Genomic DNA, 19,580 nt, shown 5'->3' on the forward strand with positions numbered 1-19,580 from the left:
GCCCTGTTCTAATGCGTGAATTCCCTGAATGCTGCCCTCAGACAAGTGGTTACCGTAGCTTCTTTTTCAGCACCTCCAACAATAGGCAACTCATTGACTTCTGAGGCGGTCCTTTCCTTCTTTCTGTGAGAAATCACTTTATTATTGCCTTAAAAAAGAGCAGTTCTTTCTCAAGTATTACTGGGAATAAGAATGAAGACAGGACCGCCTCTCTCCCCACCCCCACTGCAAAGAGATCAAAGAAAGAGAAAAAGGAACCGTACATAATTATTTATAATAGCTATTTTTGCAATAGCAAAAAAAAAAAAAAGAAAAAAGAAAATTATGAAGGCACCCACCTGTTAGAGATGACAGAACAATTACGGTATGGTAATATAATGCAATATTATTGTTCTGTGAGAAATGATGAAATGGAGGTGGTTAGGTGGTACAGTGGATCGAGCACCAGCCCTGGAGTGAGGAGGACCTGAGTTCAAATCTGCCTCCAGACACTTGATTTTTACCGTGTGACCCTGGACAAGTCACTTAACCCCAACTGCCTTGCCAAAAAAAAAAAAACTGATAAATTGGTTAGTTTCAGAGAAAACTAGAAAGATCTATGTGAACTGATACAGAGGCGAAAACGACCAGAACCAGGAGACCAATTTATACAGTAACAACACATTATACAGAAAAAAACAGTTTTGAAGACTTGTAAACTCAGATCAATGCATGACCAATTGTGATGTACGATTCCAGAGGATTGCTAAAATATGGTAACTATTACCTGACAGAGAAGTGATGGGCTCAAAATGCAAAATCAGACGTTCTCAGACACAGCCAATGTGGCAGTTTGACTTCTGTTTAACCATGCATGCATTTTTAAAAGCTTTATTTTTTCCTTTTCTTCCCCTAATGAGAAGTTGGAAGGTTAGAAGGTGAGACAGGAAAGAAATACGGCAGGGGTAGAAAAGAGAAGGTCATCAAGGTATCTTTTTTTTTAATTTTAACGCTAGAGAAAATAGAAGGAAGACCAGAGAGAAGTACAGAAAAGCAGGATAGATCTGAAAGCTACAAAATGAACTTATAGACTTAAGGGAAAAGCAAACTATACGTAGAACAGATATGAAATGTTATCTGAAATCCTTTTTTCTATTCTATTTCACATATGGAAATGCCCGTTTTATTTGGTATTTGTTCAGTCTGAGATAAAATTATTTTTTTTAAATTATTAGAGGAAAATGAAAAATAGTTAAGGAATAACACTCTCCTTTCCTTACCTTGTCAATCTTATCCTCTCATCAACTTCCACGGGAGCCCATGAACTCAGGAAATCCTTGATTCCTTAGAATCTTGTAAGTGGAAGTTGTCTAAGAATAGTCTTTACTTTGGGCTTCCCAGACTCCCTTAAAATAATGTGGTTTCACATAAAAATCCCAGACTTGGAGTCAAGAGATCTGGCTTCTAGTATCAGTTTTACTACTGTCTATGTGACCCTTGGGCAAGCCACTTACCTCATCCAGACATATGAGGGAACTAAGAAGTCTAGCAGAAGTGTAACAGAAGGAAATAGATGTTGAAGAAAGGGTGATGGGAGATGGCAAAGACAAAACTCCAGGAATTTCGCGATTTTTACAAAATCAGATAGACAAGACAATTTGACAGTTGTTCTTCATAATACTGAGAGATAGATTGTCATGTATAGGGAACATACATGGGGCCAGTTTGGCTAGACCCTGTATAGATCTGTGAAAGACAGTGGTGTGAAATTACTCTCAAAAGATAGATTACAACCAGGTTCTGAAGGGCTTTAAATACAAAACCTTATATTTTCTCTGAGCAAAAATGAGAAACTACTGACCCTTCTTGAGCAGGGGAGTCATGTGGTCAGACTTGTGCTTTAAGAATATCAGTTTGGCAGCTTTACAAAGAATGGATTGGAGAGCGGAAAGTATAGAGGCAGGGAAACCAATTAAGAGGCTATTTCAATACTCCAAGCAACAGGAAATAAAGTCCTGAACTAGAGTGGGATCTGTACGTGTGAAGAGAAGGGATAGGGGTCCAAAATGTTACAGAGCTTGCGTAGGCAGGGCTCCACAGCTGAATAGATGTGAGGGGTAAAGGACAGAGAATTGAAGATTTTTCCAAGGATACAAAAACCACATGACTTGAAAGATGTAGAATCCTCAACAGAAATAGGAAAGTTAAGCAGAGCTACCAGAGATCTACACCTAAGTCCTCTTATCTTAAATCCAGTCCCTTTTCCATTCTACCTCATTACTTTTCCTAAAGGACTATTCATTTCTTATGAGGTCAGCATGACCTTGAACAAATCAACACACATTTATTAATCACCTACTATGTGCCAGGCACTGGGCTAAGGGTTAGGACACAAAGAAAGTCCCTTGTCCTCAAGGAATTCACAAACTAAGGATGAATCCCAACTTCTCTGGGCCTCAGTTCCTCATCTGTAAAAAGATAGGGCAAGATCAGCTGACCTCTAAGTTCTGTTCTAGTTTCGAATCACCCTGTGATTCATCCTATGAAAAAAGCCCAGTGTGAAAAAGTTCCAGCAAAAGATAACAATCATTATTTGTGTGCTACTATTATTAGTCTTCTAAGTTAGCGATTGTGGAAATATTCCTTTTTCTTCCATAAGCAATACTTCCCTTATTCAGGACCACTTCTTAAAATACTACATAAATATCCCTAGTAGGCCTGTACCCCAAAGAAATCAAAAGAGGGGACAGAACCCATTTGTGCAAAAATATTTATAGCAGCTCTTTTGTGGTGACAAAGAATTGGAAATTGAGGCAACGCCCATCAATTGAGCAACAGTTGAACAAGTTGTGGCATATAATTGTAATGGAATAGGATCTGTGCGATAAGAAATGATGAGCAAAATGATTTCAGAAAAACTCAGAAACATAAACTGACACAATGAAATAAGCAGAACCAGGAGAACACTGAGTACAGTAACAATAATATTGTATGATGATCAACTGTGAACGACTTAGCTATTCTCAGCAGTACAATGATCCAAGACAATCGCAAAGGACTCAAAGTGAAAAATGCTATCCACCTCCAGAGAAAGAACTAAAAGAGTCTGAATGCAGACGAAAGCATTCAATTTTTTACCTTTTTTTTTCTTTTTGGCTTGAGTTTTCTCCCACAAAATGATCAATATGGAAGTTTGTTTCATATGATTGCTCACGTCTAATCTAAATTCGATTGCTTTCTGTCTCAGAGAGGGGAGGGAGGGAGGGAGAGAATCTGAAACTCAAAATTTTTAAAAAATCAATGTTAAAAATTGTTTTTACATGTAATTGGGAGGAATAAAATATTATTTAAATAAAACAAGAAAAAATACTGCCTACGTTATGTAAATTCCCCTATTATAACACTTCAAAAATTCCCTAACTCCAAGACAAAATATAAATTCCTAAGGTAGCCATTCAAGGCCTGCTACAATCTAGATAAACCATATATTATCTACGAAGACTCCCTAATAGAAACCATTCATTCTACTAGGGCCCCAGACTAGAGCCACAATTAACATGGCAAGAATGGAATTTTATCCTACGATGCCAATAGTGAAGTCCGTATGCTTATTCCCCAAGGGAATTGCCATTCTTATACCTCCAAGACTTTGTAGTCTTTTTCCTCAGTTTGTGCTATCATATGGCATAATCACCCCTGGCCCATTGCCATGAGGGGCCTCTCCTGCCAGCTAAAGATTCTCTATATGGCAGGATGCCTCTCTCTTCTAACATCACCACACCCACCATCAGGCAGTCCTGTACTCTCGTTCTCCTCTTACCAATCAAATTTAATCCAAGGAATAATAACTTCTATGTATGGCTCTGCCAGTGTTGGCACTGATCCTTGAAAAATGTTCATGCTCACCAGTTTTCTCATCCTTAAAAATTAGGTTGTTGAACTAGACGGCCTCTGAGGTTTGGTTTCTTCATCTATTAAATGAAGACTGAACTAGATGACCTATAAATTCTCTTCTGGTTCTACTTCTGTGTGTTTTCCACTTCTTTCACAAAGTGAATTTCATCAGTAAATGTTGCCTTTTTCCCCGATTTTTAGTACTCCAGTCTTTGTATTATCTTAATCATGAGAAGCAGTTTTTCTTTCTTCATGACAACAGTGAATAACCTCTTTAAAAAAAAAAAAAACTTTTTTACTGATCTCACTGTTCTCTCAACTTCAATATGTAGCCAATGCTGCAGTATAGGATGCTGTTTGTTCATGTTAATTCTTAGAGTGCCAAATAAAAAGTAGAACTCTAAAGTGGATGAGTCTCTTGAAAAATCTTGTAAAAATACCAGCAAAAAGGTAAAGGATGGGGGGAAGGGGACCTAGCAGGTTAAAGGGAAGAATGTTAAAGAATAACAAAGCAACATGACCTGAAAATAGTTATGGAGAAGGACAATGTGGTGGAATGAGTCATGGTATGGAGAAAAAGGTAGGAATGACAGATTTGATAACAGTTTGAATACGTGGGGTGATTGAGAGGGAGAGGATGATGTGTAAGTTGTGAGCCTGGGTGACTAGGATGATTGTGACCTTGATAATAATAGGAAAGGTTAGAAGAGGGAAGGAGGCAGAAAAAACAATGAGTTCTAGTATAAACATGCTTCAGGAAGAGATAAAAGAAAAAAAATTTCATTAGTTTAACTACAAAATGAATATTTGAGAGTCAATCAAAGGTGTATTCAGGACTTACACAAGTATAGCTACAAAACAACCCTCATGGAAATAAAGGGAGCCTCAAAAAATGGGAGAAAGATTAAATGTTCAGAGATGAACTGTGCCAATAAATTAAAATGATAGTACCTAAATTAATTTATGTATTTAGTATCATACTAAACTACCAAGAAGCTACTATAATAAAATTCATTTGAAAAAATGCAAGGTCAAGAACCTCAAGAGAAATATTAGAAAAAACAGGAGGGAAGGAGATTTGGTATTAGTAGATCTCAAATCATGCTATTAAACAGTAATCAACTCTATTGGTAAATGCTAGAAAAGTTGATCAGTGAAATAGATAAAATAAGCAAGAAACCTAAGCAATCAAACAGAAACCTGGAGTTCATTAAACCAAGGGCACCAATTACTGAAGTAAGAATCCCAATTCCACAAGGTTTGCTAAGAAACTGCAAATAGCTTGGCAGATATTGGTTGATTCAAACCAACATACTATGAGCCACAAAAAAATTCCAAATTGGTACATGAAAAATATGAAAGACCATATAATAAAAAAATTAAAAGACAATAAAGGGAAATATCTTATATAACTATGGTTGAGTAAAATTCTTAACTAAACAAGAAATAGAAGAGTGATCATAGGAGATAAAATGAATTATTTTGATTATGCAAAATTAAAAAGGTTCATACAAACAAAATCAATGCAGGTAAAAATAGAAGAGAACAAGTTATTTGGAAACTTTTTGTAGAAAATATCTCGGGTAAAGGTCTGACATATTTAAGGAATTGAGACAAATATGTAAGAAGAATCCCTCCCAAAAAATGTGAACAGAAGAGAAGATGCAAAATACTGACAGCAAGGATGTACTAAATCAATAATAAGAGAAATGTGAGTTATATACTTCTGATGCTCTACCTTATAATTATCAGATAGACAAAAACAAAAGATCAAAAATGATTTTTGAAGGGCTATGAAAAGATTAACTATTAAAACATTAACTACGGATGGAACTATGAATCATTCATTTAAGTGATTTGGAATGATATTTTTAATCATGAAATCATGAAAGTCACTCTTAGACACATACCTTAATATATCTCATATGTGCAAAACTATTTATAGCCACACTTTTTGTAATAGAAAAGAACTAGAAGTAAAGTTTATTATACACATCCATTGGGAATGACCAAGCAAATTGTGACACATGAATGGAATTGCTCTATTGCTGTACAAGAAATTCAAGCAGGAAGAATTCAAAGAAAAATTGGAAGTTTGTATGAACTAATGTAGAGTAATGCAAGAGTACCAAGCAAAGAACCAAGAGTACAATTTTCATGATGATTACAATAACATAAAGGAAAACATCAACGACATATTTTAGAACCCTCCCTGATCAATTCAGGGACCAACCTTGACATCAGAGGTATGATGATAAAGCACACCTCCCACCTCTCAGCAAAGAGATGGTGGACAATAAGTGTAGAGAGATATCCATTTTTAGACACGGTTAATGTGTTTACTTGTTTTTGTTTCCCTGTTATAGGGAGGGTTCTGTGTTAAGAGAAGTAAAGGGAAGGGAAGTGACAGTAATCGTTTTTAATGAAGATCAATAGAACTTTTTTTTAAGTAAAGGACCTGAAATCTGTCATTTATACCTTCATACAAATGATGTAGTAGCAGCAGCAGCAAATAATAATAATGAGTAACTCACACTCATATAGAGTGCAAGGTTTAATTTCCTTATATCAGCCCTATGAAATAGGTTGTGCAAGCACTATCATTCCCATTTTACAGATAGGGAAACTGAGACTCCAGGGTACAGCTAGTAGGTACCAAGGCGATATTCAAAGACAAGTTTTCTGAGTCAATTAAAGGATGTGTTTCAGGTTTTATCTTTAAGAAAAGGCTTTGTTGGAGGAGCCAAGATGGCAGAATAGAAAGACACACATATGCTAGCTCCTAACCCACAGCCCATAAAATACCTGTAAAGAAGAACTTCCAACAAACTCTGGAGCAGCAGAAGCCACAGGACAATGGAGTGGAGGAGATTTCTGTTCCTGAGAGACCTGAAAAACCAACACCAAAGGTCTGTCACACACGGGACCTGGAGCAGAGCCCAGCCCTGCCTTGGCAGCCCAGCACCAAGAGGAGCAGGTCCCAGCAGGCTCCAGGAACAGATTCTCCAGCAGCAGCGCAGGTCCCTCCACCCACAGGCGCCAAAGGTCAGTGAGAGGGTCTTTGAGGCTGGCCGAGAGGGGAGTGGGGTGTCCCCATGACTCAGGCCCCCTCAGGAGGCAGCAGCGGAGGCAGCAGCAGACAGAGGCTCCCAGAGCAAGCAGGAGCTCTGATCCATTGTTGAAGGTCTCCACATAAACCCCCTGAAGGAACTGAGCCCTGAGTGGCGGCCCTGCCCCGACGTGAGCACCTAAACTTAATCTCACACTGAATAGCAGCCCCACCCCTGCCAAAAGCCCTGAGGCTGGGAAACAGCATTTGAATCTCAGCCCCTAAGCACTAGCTGGGTGGATCTGGAGGCAAGGTGGGTGTGGAGAGGAAACTCGGAAGTCAAGTAACTGGCTGGGGAAAATGCCCAGAAAAGGGGGAGGGGGGGAAATAAGACCATAGAATGTTACTTTCTTGGGGAACAGGTGTCTCCCCCCCATCCTTTCAGATGAGGAAGAACAAGCCATACTGTCAGAGGAAATCAAAGGCTCTCCCTCCAAAGGGGACTTAAACTTGGCTCAGGCAATAAAAGACCTTAAAAATCAAGTTAGCAGCTTACTAAAGGAGACCCAAAAAAATGCTGAGGAAAATAGCAGCTTTAAAAAGAGCCTAACTCAATTGGAAAAAGAGGTCCAAAAAGCCAAGGAGGAGAAGGAGGTTTTAAAAAGCAGAATTACCCAAATGGAGGAGAAGGTTCAAAAGCTCACTGAAAAAAATAATTCATTGAAAGAGAGAATTGAGTCCAGGGAAAAGAAGGACTATGAGTTAAACCAAGAAGTTAGTAAACAAAACCAAAATTTTTAAAAATAAAAGATGATGTGAAAGAACTCATTGGAAAAACAGCTGACCTGGAAAATAGATCCAGGAGAAATAATTTAAAAATTATTGGGCTACCTGAAAGCCATGATCAAAAAAAAGAGCCTAGACATTATCTTCCATGAAATTATCAAGGAAAACTGCCCTGATGTTATAGAATCAGAGGGCAAAATGGATATTGAAAAAATTCATCCATCACCCCCTGAAAAAAACCCGAACAGAGAAACTCCTAGGAACATTGTGGCCAAATTTCAGAGTTCCCAGATCAAGGAGAAAATACTGCAAGTAGCTAGAAAGAAACAATTTGAGTACTGTAGAAATACAATCAGGATAACACAGGATCTGGCAGCTTCAACATTAAATGATCAAAGGGCTTGGAGTAGGATATTTCAGAAGTCAAAGGAACTGGGATTGAAGCCAAGAATCACCTACCCAGCATATCTGAATATAATACTTCAAGGGAAAATGGACATTCAGTGATAGAGACAAATTTGAAGATTTCATGATGAGGAAAAGACCAGATCAGTATTTAAAATTCTGACTTCCCAAGACAAGAATCAAGAGAAGCATGAAAAGGTAAACAGGAGAAAAAAAAAAGAAAAATCATAAAAGACTCTCTAAAGCTGAACTGTTTATATTACTACATGGAAAGAAAATATTTTTAACTCTTGAATCTTTTTTCAGTATTTGGGTAGTTGGAGAGATTGTACACACACACTCACACACACATATACACATAGATAGATAGAGAGTACAGGGTGTGTTATATCAGAAGAGATGATATCCACATACACACACACAAATAAAATAAAATAAAATAAAATAAAATAAAGTAAAAATCAAGGGGTGAGAAAGGGAGTAAGGAAATGGGGCAGGCTATAACTCATAAAAGAGATAAGAAAAATCTTATTCAATAGAGGAGATAAGGGAGAAGGGGCGAGGGAAATAAAACTACTCTCCCCACATGTGGCCGAAGGTAGGAATAACATGCTCACTAAATTTGATATGAAAATTTACATCACACCACAGGAAAGTAGGAGAGGAGGCAATAAGTGGAGTGAAGGGAATGTTAGAAAGGAGGGCAAATGGGAGAAGGGAGTCACTAGAAATAAACACTTTCGAGATGGGACAAGGTCAATTGTAGGGGGAGAAATAAGGAGGATAGGGTAGGTCAGAGGGCAATATAATTAGTATTATACAACATGATTACTGTGGAAGTCTTTTGCAAAACAACACATGTTTAGTCTGTATTGAATTGCTTCCCTTCTTAGTGAGGCTGGGGAAGGAAGGGGGAGGGAGAGAAGTGGGAATTCAAAGTAGTTGAAACGAATGTTGAGAATTTTTACTGCATATAATCGGGAAATAAGAATTAAAGGGATAGGGGTATGGAAATTTATCTTGCCCTGCAAGAAAAGAGAGAAGATGGGGATAGGACAGGGGTGGGGTGTGATGGAGGGGAGGGCACATCGAGGGAAGGAGCAACCAGAATGCAAGGTATGAGGAAGTGGGGGGAGGGGGATGATGGGGAGAAAAATTGATCATGTTACAAAGTAAGGTAAAAGCAATTAGTATTAAAACAATAGACTGAATTAATTACTGAGAATAAATCAATGACATCTTTAGTTTGGAGAAAAGAATTTCAGTCTAACTTTCCAAGAGGAAGGTAACCTCTGATAAAATTTGGCATTGATGGAAAAGTCAAGGTTTTAATGGTAAATTTGATTTTATGATTGCCATTTAATCAGGAACTAGAACACGTATAGAAAGACAGGTAAGCCACTTAAGACTTGCCTAAAAGATGTTCCTTAGCCAAAGTGAAACTATAATCATATTTTAAACCTGGTTATAGGAACTTGCCATTTTGAGATGCTATAGGACTACTAAGTGACTGTTCTTCTGAGTCTAACTCCAGGCATGGGAAGCAAGAAAGGCGATCCGAGCCTCCATTACATGATGCCAGTATGCTCATGAGATGCTGGTATGAACTGCATAGGTGATCTCAAGGGAAGAGTGGGAGAGAAGCTGTTTAGCATAGGCTGAGGTGGGATTCTCCGGACTCAGTTTCCCCACTGACACCTGGCACACTTTAAGCCTGACTGAATGCAGGTAGACAATCTACTCCTGCCTGGAATAGACATGAAGTTGGGGAGATATTGTTTCCCTGCAATGTCCCTACTCTTGGTGGCAGTTTCCTACGGTCAAAAGGTTTGTAAGCTTAATACCAGATCTATTCAATTTCGGTAAAGGAACATCCGAGGCTGTCTAAAATTAAGCTATTAGGCATAGGACTTTAGACCAACAATATTAAGTTAGGGTCCTTTTATTCTTAGTAATACTGTGGAGATAATTAGGTCAAGAGCTTGTGAAGTTAGCAACATAAATATTATCTGTGTCTCAGTTGGCTTATGTTTAAAAAAAAAATTCTTTTGTGGTCCATATTGTAAATGCTTTAAAAAGATCACCTAACTAAAAGTTTGAATTGCTTTATCTGTTATAAACTGTGTTAAAAAATAAATAAATTTTAAAAAAAAGAAAAGAAAAGGCTTTGTTTCCAAGTTTGTTCTTTCTTCTTCTTTTCAAAAGACTGATGACATCACAGGGTGATGTCTTAATTTCTGTGAACTGGATTTAAGGGAGAAAGAGTTGCAGTCATCGGCCTCACTGTCCCTTCCAGAGTCATCAAAGTTCTGTGGAAAGACAAAAATCAGGATGACTTGTGATGACCAAGGGATGCCATGGATTACCTTGGCATCTTCGATAACTGACAACCTCTAAGTGCTCCACGGCACCTGCTTCAGCCACTTTCCCGGACGTTGGAACAAATGGTTCTCATCTGCCCATCTCCCTGGGAAAAGTCTTCACATGCTTGGGGTAAACATCCACCTAACTCACCAATGAATTTGAGGCCCTCAACCTGACAGTTTACCAAGGTGTGGCTGATACATATGCTACAGCTTCTTGGAGCCTTGGGGGAGAGTTGAGTGCCAGGTAGATGGCAAAGGTGGATGGGTAGCCCTGATAAGGGCTCAGCAAGTCCTCAAAATGAAGGTGTTAGTCTTCCTTCAACACCCATCAGATCACTAGAGAAAGGGGTCAAGGTGTTTGTCCCATGGGACTGAAGTCTTCCAAGACCAGAAATCAAACTATGTAAGCAGCTCCCTATTCTACCTATCTCCAAAGTAAGCTCTAGCACTCTTTTTCCTGTGTAAGTCTCTACCAAGGGCTTAAAAATATCAAACAGAAGGCCTGCCCGAAGCCATTTTAAAAGCCCCACTAGCCCAATGTCCTTCCTCTCCCCATGAGGTTCTCATGCTGTTACCCGCTAAATGCAGCATCCATACTGGAAAGGTCACTCAGCAGGTCCCCTTGGGTCTGCTGCTCTCTTTGAGTCAGGACTTTAGAGAATTAGCCTGGGCTAATTGTCCCTTGAATCTCTGGTAGGTTCTTTTCTCTGTTGCCAGAAAAGGCACTGTCTTCAAGCTGCTTCCTTCATCAAGCCATTGTCTCTCTGTGTCCTTTTCTATCTGAGGGAGGGAGGGAGAGGGGAGAGGGGAGAGGGGAGAGGGGAGAGGGGAGAGAACACTTTTCCCTGCTGTATAGTCTCCACTGCTAAAAGCCACGGCAGAGGTTCCAGGGGAAAACGAGAGAAAATCCCCCACTGTAGCCCTTTGGTAGAGAGTCAGGAGTCACTCAATAACACTGCTAAGCCTTCCTGGAATGCTTTAAACCAAAGGCTCCTAAACTTGTTTGGCCTACCACCCCCTTTACCAAAAAAAACCGCAGCGCTCCCCTGGAAATCTACTTTCTTCAGCCCTTTAATGTTTTCTTAATTTGTGTCATTTCAAAACAATATAAGGTATTTTTTAAATGATGCATCTTAAATTCAATAATTTACTTTAAATTTGTGAGGTTTTTTTCCTGCATTAAAATTTTGATGATGCAATATTGCTTCATGAAACTGTATAGTATCATATGGCAAACAAGTCATTACACACACATATTCCTCCTGATGGATACTGGACTTCCCAACAACGTGCAACATGCTCGCCTGCTGACACTTACTTGTTCAAACCTGTGGATGGATATGACCACTATCGGTTATAACTTGCATTTTGTATATTTATTTGGAAAATAATGTAATCATTATTATTTTAACTCTATTACACAACAAATGAAGCATACACAGTTTTCCAAATTTTCTTGTCTTCTTTCCTTAAGCTTCCACCACCCCTTATTTTTATCCAATACCCCTCAATTGCACTCGAGGCTATTACCACCCCTCTCCTCCTCCCCCCATCATTCCAGTACCACTTTGAGGATGGTATCTCCCTCTTTGGGAACCTATGTAAAACTCTTGAACTGAATCCTAAAATGCTTTTAGGCCTTTATATCTTAATAAAGCATTGTAGCTAGTCTTCAGCCAACCATTCCCATGCTCCCCATTCAATTCAGTCTTTGAAGGGCTTTCACATTTCCTAAAGGGATAACTTTTAACATAGCTTTGTACTTCTTTAAGATATTAATACCAATTACTTCTATTATCTGCCCCTTACTTCCTGTTACATTAACTAGGTTGTTGCTTGTCCTTCATTCTCAAAGATGACCGTGACATCAGGAAGATGATGCCATGACATGCAAGTGAATTGGATTTAAGTGAGGCAGGACTGTGCAATATCACCAGCCTCACTTTCTCCTCCAGATGCATCTGAGTCCAGTGTCAAGAGGGTATCATACCTTTACTTGCAGGTACTCTGTCCAAAGGAATGTAAATTTTGATTGCTGAAATCTCTCAAGTTATCATGGGGTTATGGTCTAGATTTCTTTCTTAAGGACCATGACCCAAATCACTCTGGCTCTCATTGATTGGCCAACAATAGGTCTCAGGCAATGACCCAAATGGTCATAGTTTGAGTCTTGATTGACTCAGAGTGAATGTAAATCCTAAGGATCTTTCCCTCCCAGATTGACATTGACTAGAAGATTAAGGAGGGAAGAATTCAATTCCTTTCCCCCTCCCTCCAATACAGGTATGTATGTAACTCTTGACCTTCTACAAAGTGGTTTCCTTATATCAATTCTATAAAGCCAGGTAGAATAAACATCTATATTTTGCAGATGAGAAAAATGAGCCTCCAAAGTTCAGTGAATGGCCCAGGTTTCCATGGCTTATGAATAAAACAGAATTTACCGCAACAAGGTCTTCTGACTCCAAATACAATGATTATTCCACTAAACGGTTACCTCTAGAGACTAAAGGGGTCATCATTCATCCCACATACAAAATCTCAGAGAATTCTTTATCCTAAATACACCCCTAAAGATATATGGTCTTATTCTCTTAGCTCAAATTATTTAAAAAGTGAAACTATCAGCAAAGAAGAGAGGCTACTCAAGATAAGGAGAATATAATTTAAGACCTTGGATGCTCTGATCCAGTGGAAAGGATGCCAATGGGGGAGCTGAGAGAGGAGAAAAGAAAATTTTTTAGGACCCCACTTCCAGACTGTTTCTTTCCTTGTGCCCCCCCACTCTGAATAACTTATTCATTTGAGGCAGGACAGTATCATTTTCTCACCTCAGAATTAGACATTGGAAAATGAAATAAGAGAAAGAAAGCCATGCTAGAGTGTGAAAAGGTATTTCCTTTTATCCTGTTAACTCACTTTGGCAAAGTCAAGGCAAAGATACTTGCCTTAATTTATATCACATTTCTTTTATCTGTCTTTCTGTCTAACCATACATCTGAATCAGGGAAACAAGTGGTAGTGTCTGTTGATTAGTTTAGAGTTACATTACCTTGTAACTTGGAAAGAAAGGAAGGGACCATGATAGCTGCCTACCAAGTATTTGAAGGGAGATCATGTGGCAGAGAGATTAGACTTGTTCTGCTTTGCCCCAGAAAACTGAACTACAGTGGGAGCTACAGATAGATATTGGCAGCAGAGGGTTAGGTTCGGACTAGATGGAAATTAATACTTCATAACCACTAAAGTGATCCAAAGTGGAATGGGATGCCCCAGGAAGTAGTAAACTGCCTTTTAATGGAGGTTTTCAAGACAACACGAGATAATCACGTTTGAGATGTTGCAGATGGCTTCTGATGTCCTTTCCAGTTTTGAGAGTTGCCTTGTTAATGTTAACATTATCATCCTCATCATAGCTATCATGTATATAGCACCTTAAAGTCTGCAAAGCACATTACATGCTACCTAATATGATTCTCACAATCATTATGCAAGTTAGGTGCTATTACTATCCTTACTTTACAGACAAAGAAACTGAGGCACAGAGAGGTTAAATGGTTTGTCTAGGGTCTAATAAGTGTCTGGGACAGTTTCAAATTCAGGTCTTCCTTTTTAACTGCCTGATAATCCCACTAATGCCAATCACCAGTAAACTCATAAGGAATGAAGCACCAATCACAACAAGGGAGCAGTAGCTGTGGTACAATGAATGCTTCAGAGGAAACCAAACCTCCAAAGACACAGATCTCAGAATCAAAGGATCATAAGATCATAGACTTGGAGCGAGAAGGGGCCTTCCAGGTCAAGAAGTAGAGACTCATGAATTTAGAGGTGGGAGGGACCTCAAAGGCCATCTGAGGCTAAGAAGAGTAGACTTGCTCAAGTTCACACTGGTAGCCAATGGTATGATTGCTAACACTGAGCTAAGTGCTTTATAACTATTATCTCATTTGGTCCTTAACACAATCCTAAGAGGGAAGTGCTATTATTATCCCCATTTCACAGATAAGGAAACTGAGGCAAAAAAAGGGTCAAGTGACCTGCACAGGGTCACACAGCTAGTAAGTGTCCCAATCTGGATTTGAACTCAAATCATCTGAACTCCAGGCCCAGGGCTCTTTCCATAATGATACCTAGCTTCCTCTGTGATCCCAGTCTGCCACTTATGTCCAACAGAGCACAATATATGGGTGCTCAACAATGCCATGGCACTTGTTAATTACTCTAATTTAAATGACTTTAAGATTTCAAACAACTTTGTAAATGAACATATATACCACAGAGTTAGTTGTGGTAGTTCCTTATTGGTTTATTGTTTGGGGTGTTTGGTAGTTTGGAGATTTTTTTCTTTCTGTCTCCTGAATCAATCACTCTGTTTTCTTGCTATTTCTTTCAAGTTGCTATTTCTTTCAAGTATTCACTTTCAAGTACTGCCGTCATGGAAGGTACCAGAGCTTTTGACAATATGGTAAAGGGCAGGAAATAAGCATTTATTAATACCTACTACGTGTGCGCCAGGCACTTTCCAAATATCATCCCATTCCATCCTCGCAACAACCCTGGCAGGTAGGTGTTATTATTATGACCATTTTACAGTTGATGCAACTGAGTCAGACGGAGGTTAAACAACTTGTTAACAAACCTCTGAGGCCAGATTTTGAATTCCAGTCTTCCTGATTCCAGGCCTAGACCCTGGATGGGAATGAGGCTGTGGTAAATCTGTGCCCTCAGTATCCTTTCCTCTTGACATCTTGGACTTTGTCTATTTATGCCCCTTTTTATCTGGAAACAAACACTTTAAAAGAGGGAGGGGGAGAGAATGCTACATTTGAATTTTCTAGTAATAGCGATAACAGAGAAACTTTGAAGATGAAATCTGAAACTTTTATCTGGCCATCCTTGGAGGACAAGTGGGAAAGGAGGGGATTGAGAAACAGTTTCCATTTTGTTGATTCCATGTATCAAATTCCTCACATAAAAATACCTGCTGAAAGCAACAGAGAATAAAACAGCCATTTCATACAGTTATAGAAATAGCTTTCATGTGAACCTCTATGTATTTTATGGGACATGTACCGTCCAGTGGTTAGAACACTGAACTTGGAACCAGGAAAGCCTCGGTGTGAATCCTTCCTCAGGCACTCACTGGCTGTGAGCAGGAGCAAATCACTTACCTCTCTCTGCCTAGTTTTATCATCTATAAAACAGAGATGATAATAACAGTGGTGTAAAGCTTACCTCGCAGGGTCCTAGTGAGGAACCCTGGAGCACTATGGAGAGCACCATGCCGACTTATATAAATCCCTACTACGACTGTCTTTTTATTCCTATTTCTTCAGAAAAACCCCTGAAAATTGGCTTTTCTGATGATGAAATGGCCACACAGAAAGGAGAATTCTGGCTCCAAAGAATTTTTCCTTTATTCCCTTTAAAACTGATGAATGAGATTCTCAAATTAGTAGAACTTTGGTGGGAAAGAAAAACAAAGCCACTTGCTATTAAACAAAACCTCTATTATGCAGAATACTTGACATGAAGAAAAATCTATAACTTTCAATATCTGGCACTAGGGAGATGGTTACAGACAATATCGAGTGTGTGAAGACGCCTGGGAGGAAGACATAATCGAGATCGAAGTCCTGACACTTATCCTGGCCCTTGTATCTATTATAGACCCTGACCAGCAGCTAATCAGAAGTAGTTTGGACTTTCGCCTTTCTCTCTTGCTAATGGTTTTGTGCGAGGATTATATTGGGTCACATCCAAGCTCCTGGTTTTATTTTTCAGTCCCAGACTTAACACTATCATGTAGAAGACTTGAAAGCAGTATTGAACTGAAGTCAAAGAAGAATTTAAACCATGACTACTTGGTTCCCATGACATTTCATCCTTCTCTCCTGCCAAATTTTCCTTGTCTCTTCCTCATAATCTACAAGTTTCCTTTGGGTTCATTTTTTTAATAAATTTCAGGGATCAACTAAAGTGTACCCAGTTCAGAAGAATCTGATACCTGGTCCCTGCTTTGCACCTATCATGATGGTATAGATATGGTATATGATCCAGAAAAGTCCCAGAAAAAAAAGGCAGCCTATGTCTCTGTCATCCAATATTTTAAAAAATTGGCTCAGACTAGTGATAATAGTTAACATTTACATGGTGCTCAGCATGTGCTCAGCACTTTATGAGTATCATCTGAGGGTCCTACAAACTGACTGCAAATGTTTGTTAAGGGTGTTAAATTTAAATTAAAGATGCATGATGTCTGATACAGACACTCCCAAGAGAACATGGAAAGGTCCAAAGATACAGCTGCCATTCACCTCATGATACAATGTCATCATCCCCTAGTCCTCATGCTGCTTATTACAAAGACCAATGAACTAGGCTTTCTGAGGCACACAAGGGAACATGAATACTGATACACAGAAAAGACCTAGGGAAAGCCACCCAGGTAAGCAGACCACCCAAGGCTGACCAGCTCTGGCACACAAATGAAGACTCACCTGGATTTTGTGCTGTTTCCCCTATCAGCATCCTCAGCTCTACTGCACAAAATGAGAATCCCTCCAGGGAGGAACAACCCAGAGGCCTGAGTTTTGCTTCTTTTATACAGTTCCAGGAAACACACTTAGAGTAAAACAAAGGTTAATGCCATTGTTGGGATTATTGACATCAGCTGGGCCTTCCTAAGCAAGAAAGAAATAGCTTCACCTGGATCTCCCATCTTCTCCCTGTCAGCATCCTCAGTCTACAGAATACAACAAAAGAGCCAGTTTGGGAGCAGCAACATAGAAGCCTGGGCTTTGCTTCCATTGTATGGTACCAACAAGCAAACTCAGAGTAGGACAGAGGCTAATGCATTCTCTAGGCTATGGTATCAGCTGGGCCTTCCTGCTCTCAAAGTTCAATGGCTTTACCTCCCTCATTGTGAGAAGAATTGACATCCACATGTCCTCTTCTGATCCCCCAATGTCACAGCATAATACAGGACTAAGAATACTATTGAGCTCAAGAAAATGTGGTAACCAATGGATCGATTCATCATCTATCCCAGGACTCAACTCTCCTACAAGGAAAAGCTTGGAGCCTGGGACCACGCACCAAGTGATTTTTTTTTTTTACGTAGCTTCAGTTGCTCAGTGACAAAGGTTGGGAGACAAGGGTGTTAAAGGAGTTTGGAAAGGGGAAATTGGGTAGGAGTAGGGAATTCAGGGGAGTTGGTTAACATGGCAGGACACAGACAGGTGTCTGATCCCAGAAAGCAGAAGAGCTTCTAAAGGGTTCCAAGAAACTTGGGGTACATCCCTGCAGACTTGCTCCCTGAACTTAGAAGAAGAAATCTTAAATCTTCCTTGTTTCCTCTGGCCATACTTATGGGAGATATGTGAAGGGGGGGTGGGGTTTTGGAAACTAGTTCTCACGGTTAGCTACTTTTGCTAAGGGAGAGATCAAGGAAACCTTTATGGTCAAAGAGGACAATTAAGCTCCTTACTTTTTTCATCAGTGCCCCCACTTTCTCCAAGATGATTCTACTGATGTTGAAATTTACCTCCAATAGCAAGGGCGAAATAAAACTACATCTTCACACAGAACTTCAATTCAAAACCCACCTCTAATTTGTTATTTGTGTGACCCAATGTAAGCAATTTAACATCTCTGGGCCTCAGATTCTCTATCTGTAAAATGAGGGAATTGAACTAGATGGCAGCCAAGGTCCTTTCAGCTCTAGTTATGATCCTATCCATATCCCAGTCAAGATACTTTAACCCAGAGCTGTGCTAGACCCAAATGGAATAGATTTGCCTAAGAGTCCATTGTTGTTTTCAGTGTGAGCACTTATACCTTGGAAATTGGCAAACTCTATAAATCAATGCTTGATTTATTGTTCTGTGGATTGTCTAGCCTTAAGAAAGTGTTAATAATGTATGTTATTTTTTTCCAGAGAGAAGAGTTATCAAAAATTTATTATCAGCACACCTCCACTCTAATCTCACATCAGTCCACCTTCCCCACCTCCAAACATACTCACATGCACATGCACGAGCAAGCATGAACACACACGCACACATACACGCACACCCACACACGCACCTTCATTCGAAGTCCTCCAATCCTTTTCCAGATTTTTCTTAATCCAAAGATATCAAAAATAATTTCATTTTCATCACTGCTAGACCAATTAGAACACAGTCATTCAAAGAACTTTCAGCTGCCATTAATTAAGCATGTAGTGGATACAGGGCATTGTACTATGTAATGCTGAAAATATAGTTTATATTAGATGACCACAATACATAAAACCGTTACATACTAACACCTACAAATGTGCCTCATGAGGAGCAAACTTCAACGAGACCTTTAAGATAAGTCCATTATGATAGTAGTCAAAGAAATGTTTGAGAGCTACAGCAGATTTAGTATCTGTTTTAATAATAATGACTCCCATTTATATAACACAAAGCATTTTTCTCACAGCATCTGAGAGGTAGAAAATGCCAGAATGTTTTAGATCCATGATAATATAGCATAAATTTAAAGCTGGAAGGAACCTTCGAGAACATTTAATTCAGCAGTTCTTAACCCCTTTGTGTCATGAATGCCTCTGGCCATATGGTGAAGCTTGTATTCCCCATCTCTGAATGCTTTTAAGAACATAAAGTAAAACACATGGATTATAAAAGAGATCAATTATATTGAAATGAGGGCATAATTTTTCCCATCCAAGTTCACTGACAGATCTGTCCGTGGACCCCAGATTAAGAATCCCTAATCTAGTTCAGTCTCCTAAATATATCTATTTATTTATTTCAATCATCTAAAATAGAGAAGAGGAACCTGCAGTTCAAAGGTAGTATCATTTTTTCACTATTTTTTTTGCCATCTTCCATATTCCTCCAAAATCAGCCATTTCTAGGGCATTCTCTCTTGCTCCTCTTGTTTGTGTCTTGTTTTGGGGGTTGGATAGCTAAAGAAATAGTCTATAAATAGAATTATTGAGAAATATGACATCAACAGATTAGCATATATTTACTGAGCTTCAATATATCTGGCATCATATACAGGTTACTGGGGATAGAATAACAATTCATATTTCTATATTT

General features: G+C 39.1%; 1 long non-coding RNA gene across 1 annotated transcript in view; it reads right to left on the minus strand.

The window, feature by feature from the left end:
* LOC140531182 (uncharacterized) overlaps positions 1–17,105 on the minus strand; it is a 33,306-nt gene extending 16,201 nt beyond the window's left edge. The window contains exons 1-2 of the long non-coding RNA XR_011976295.1: positions 16,983–17,105; positions 6,679–6,762 (exon numbers count right to left, since the gene is read on the minus strand). This is a non-coding gene — a long non-coding RNA (uncharacterized lncRNA). The remainder of the gene's footprint in view (positions 1–6,678; positions 6,763–16,982) is intronic.
* Between the last annotated feature and the right edge of the window lie 2,475 nt (positions 17,106–19,580).

This window comes from Notamacropus eugenii, chromosome 3 (assembly GCF_028372415.1).
Source record: "Notamacropus eugenii isolate mMacEug1 chromosome 3, mMacEug1.pri_v2, whole genome shotgun sequence".
Taxonomy (NCBI): domain Eukaryota; kingdom Metazoa; phylum Chordata; class Mammalia; order Diprotodontia; family Macropodidae; genus Notamacropus; species Notamacropus eugenii.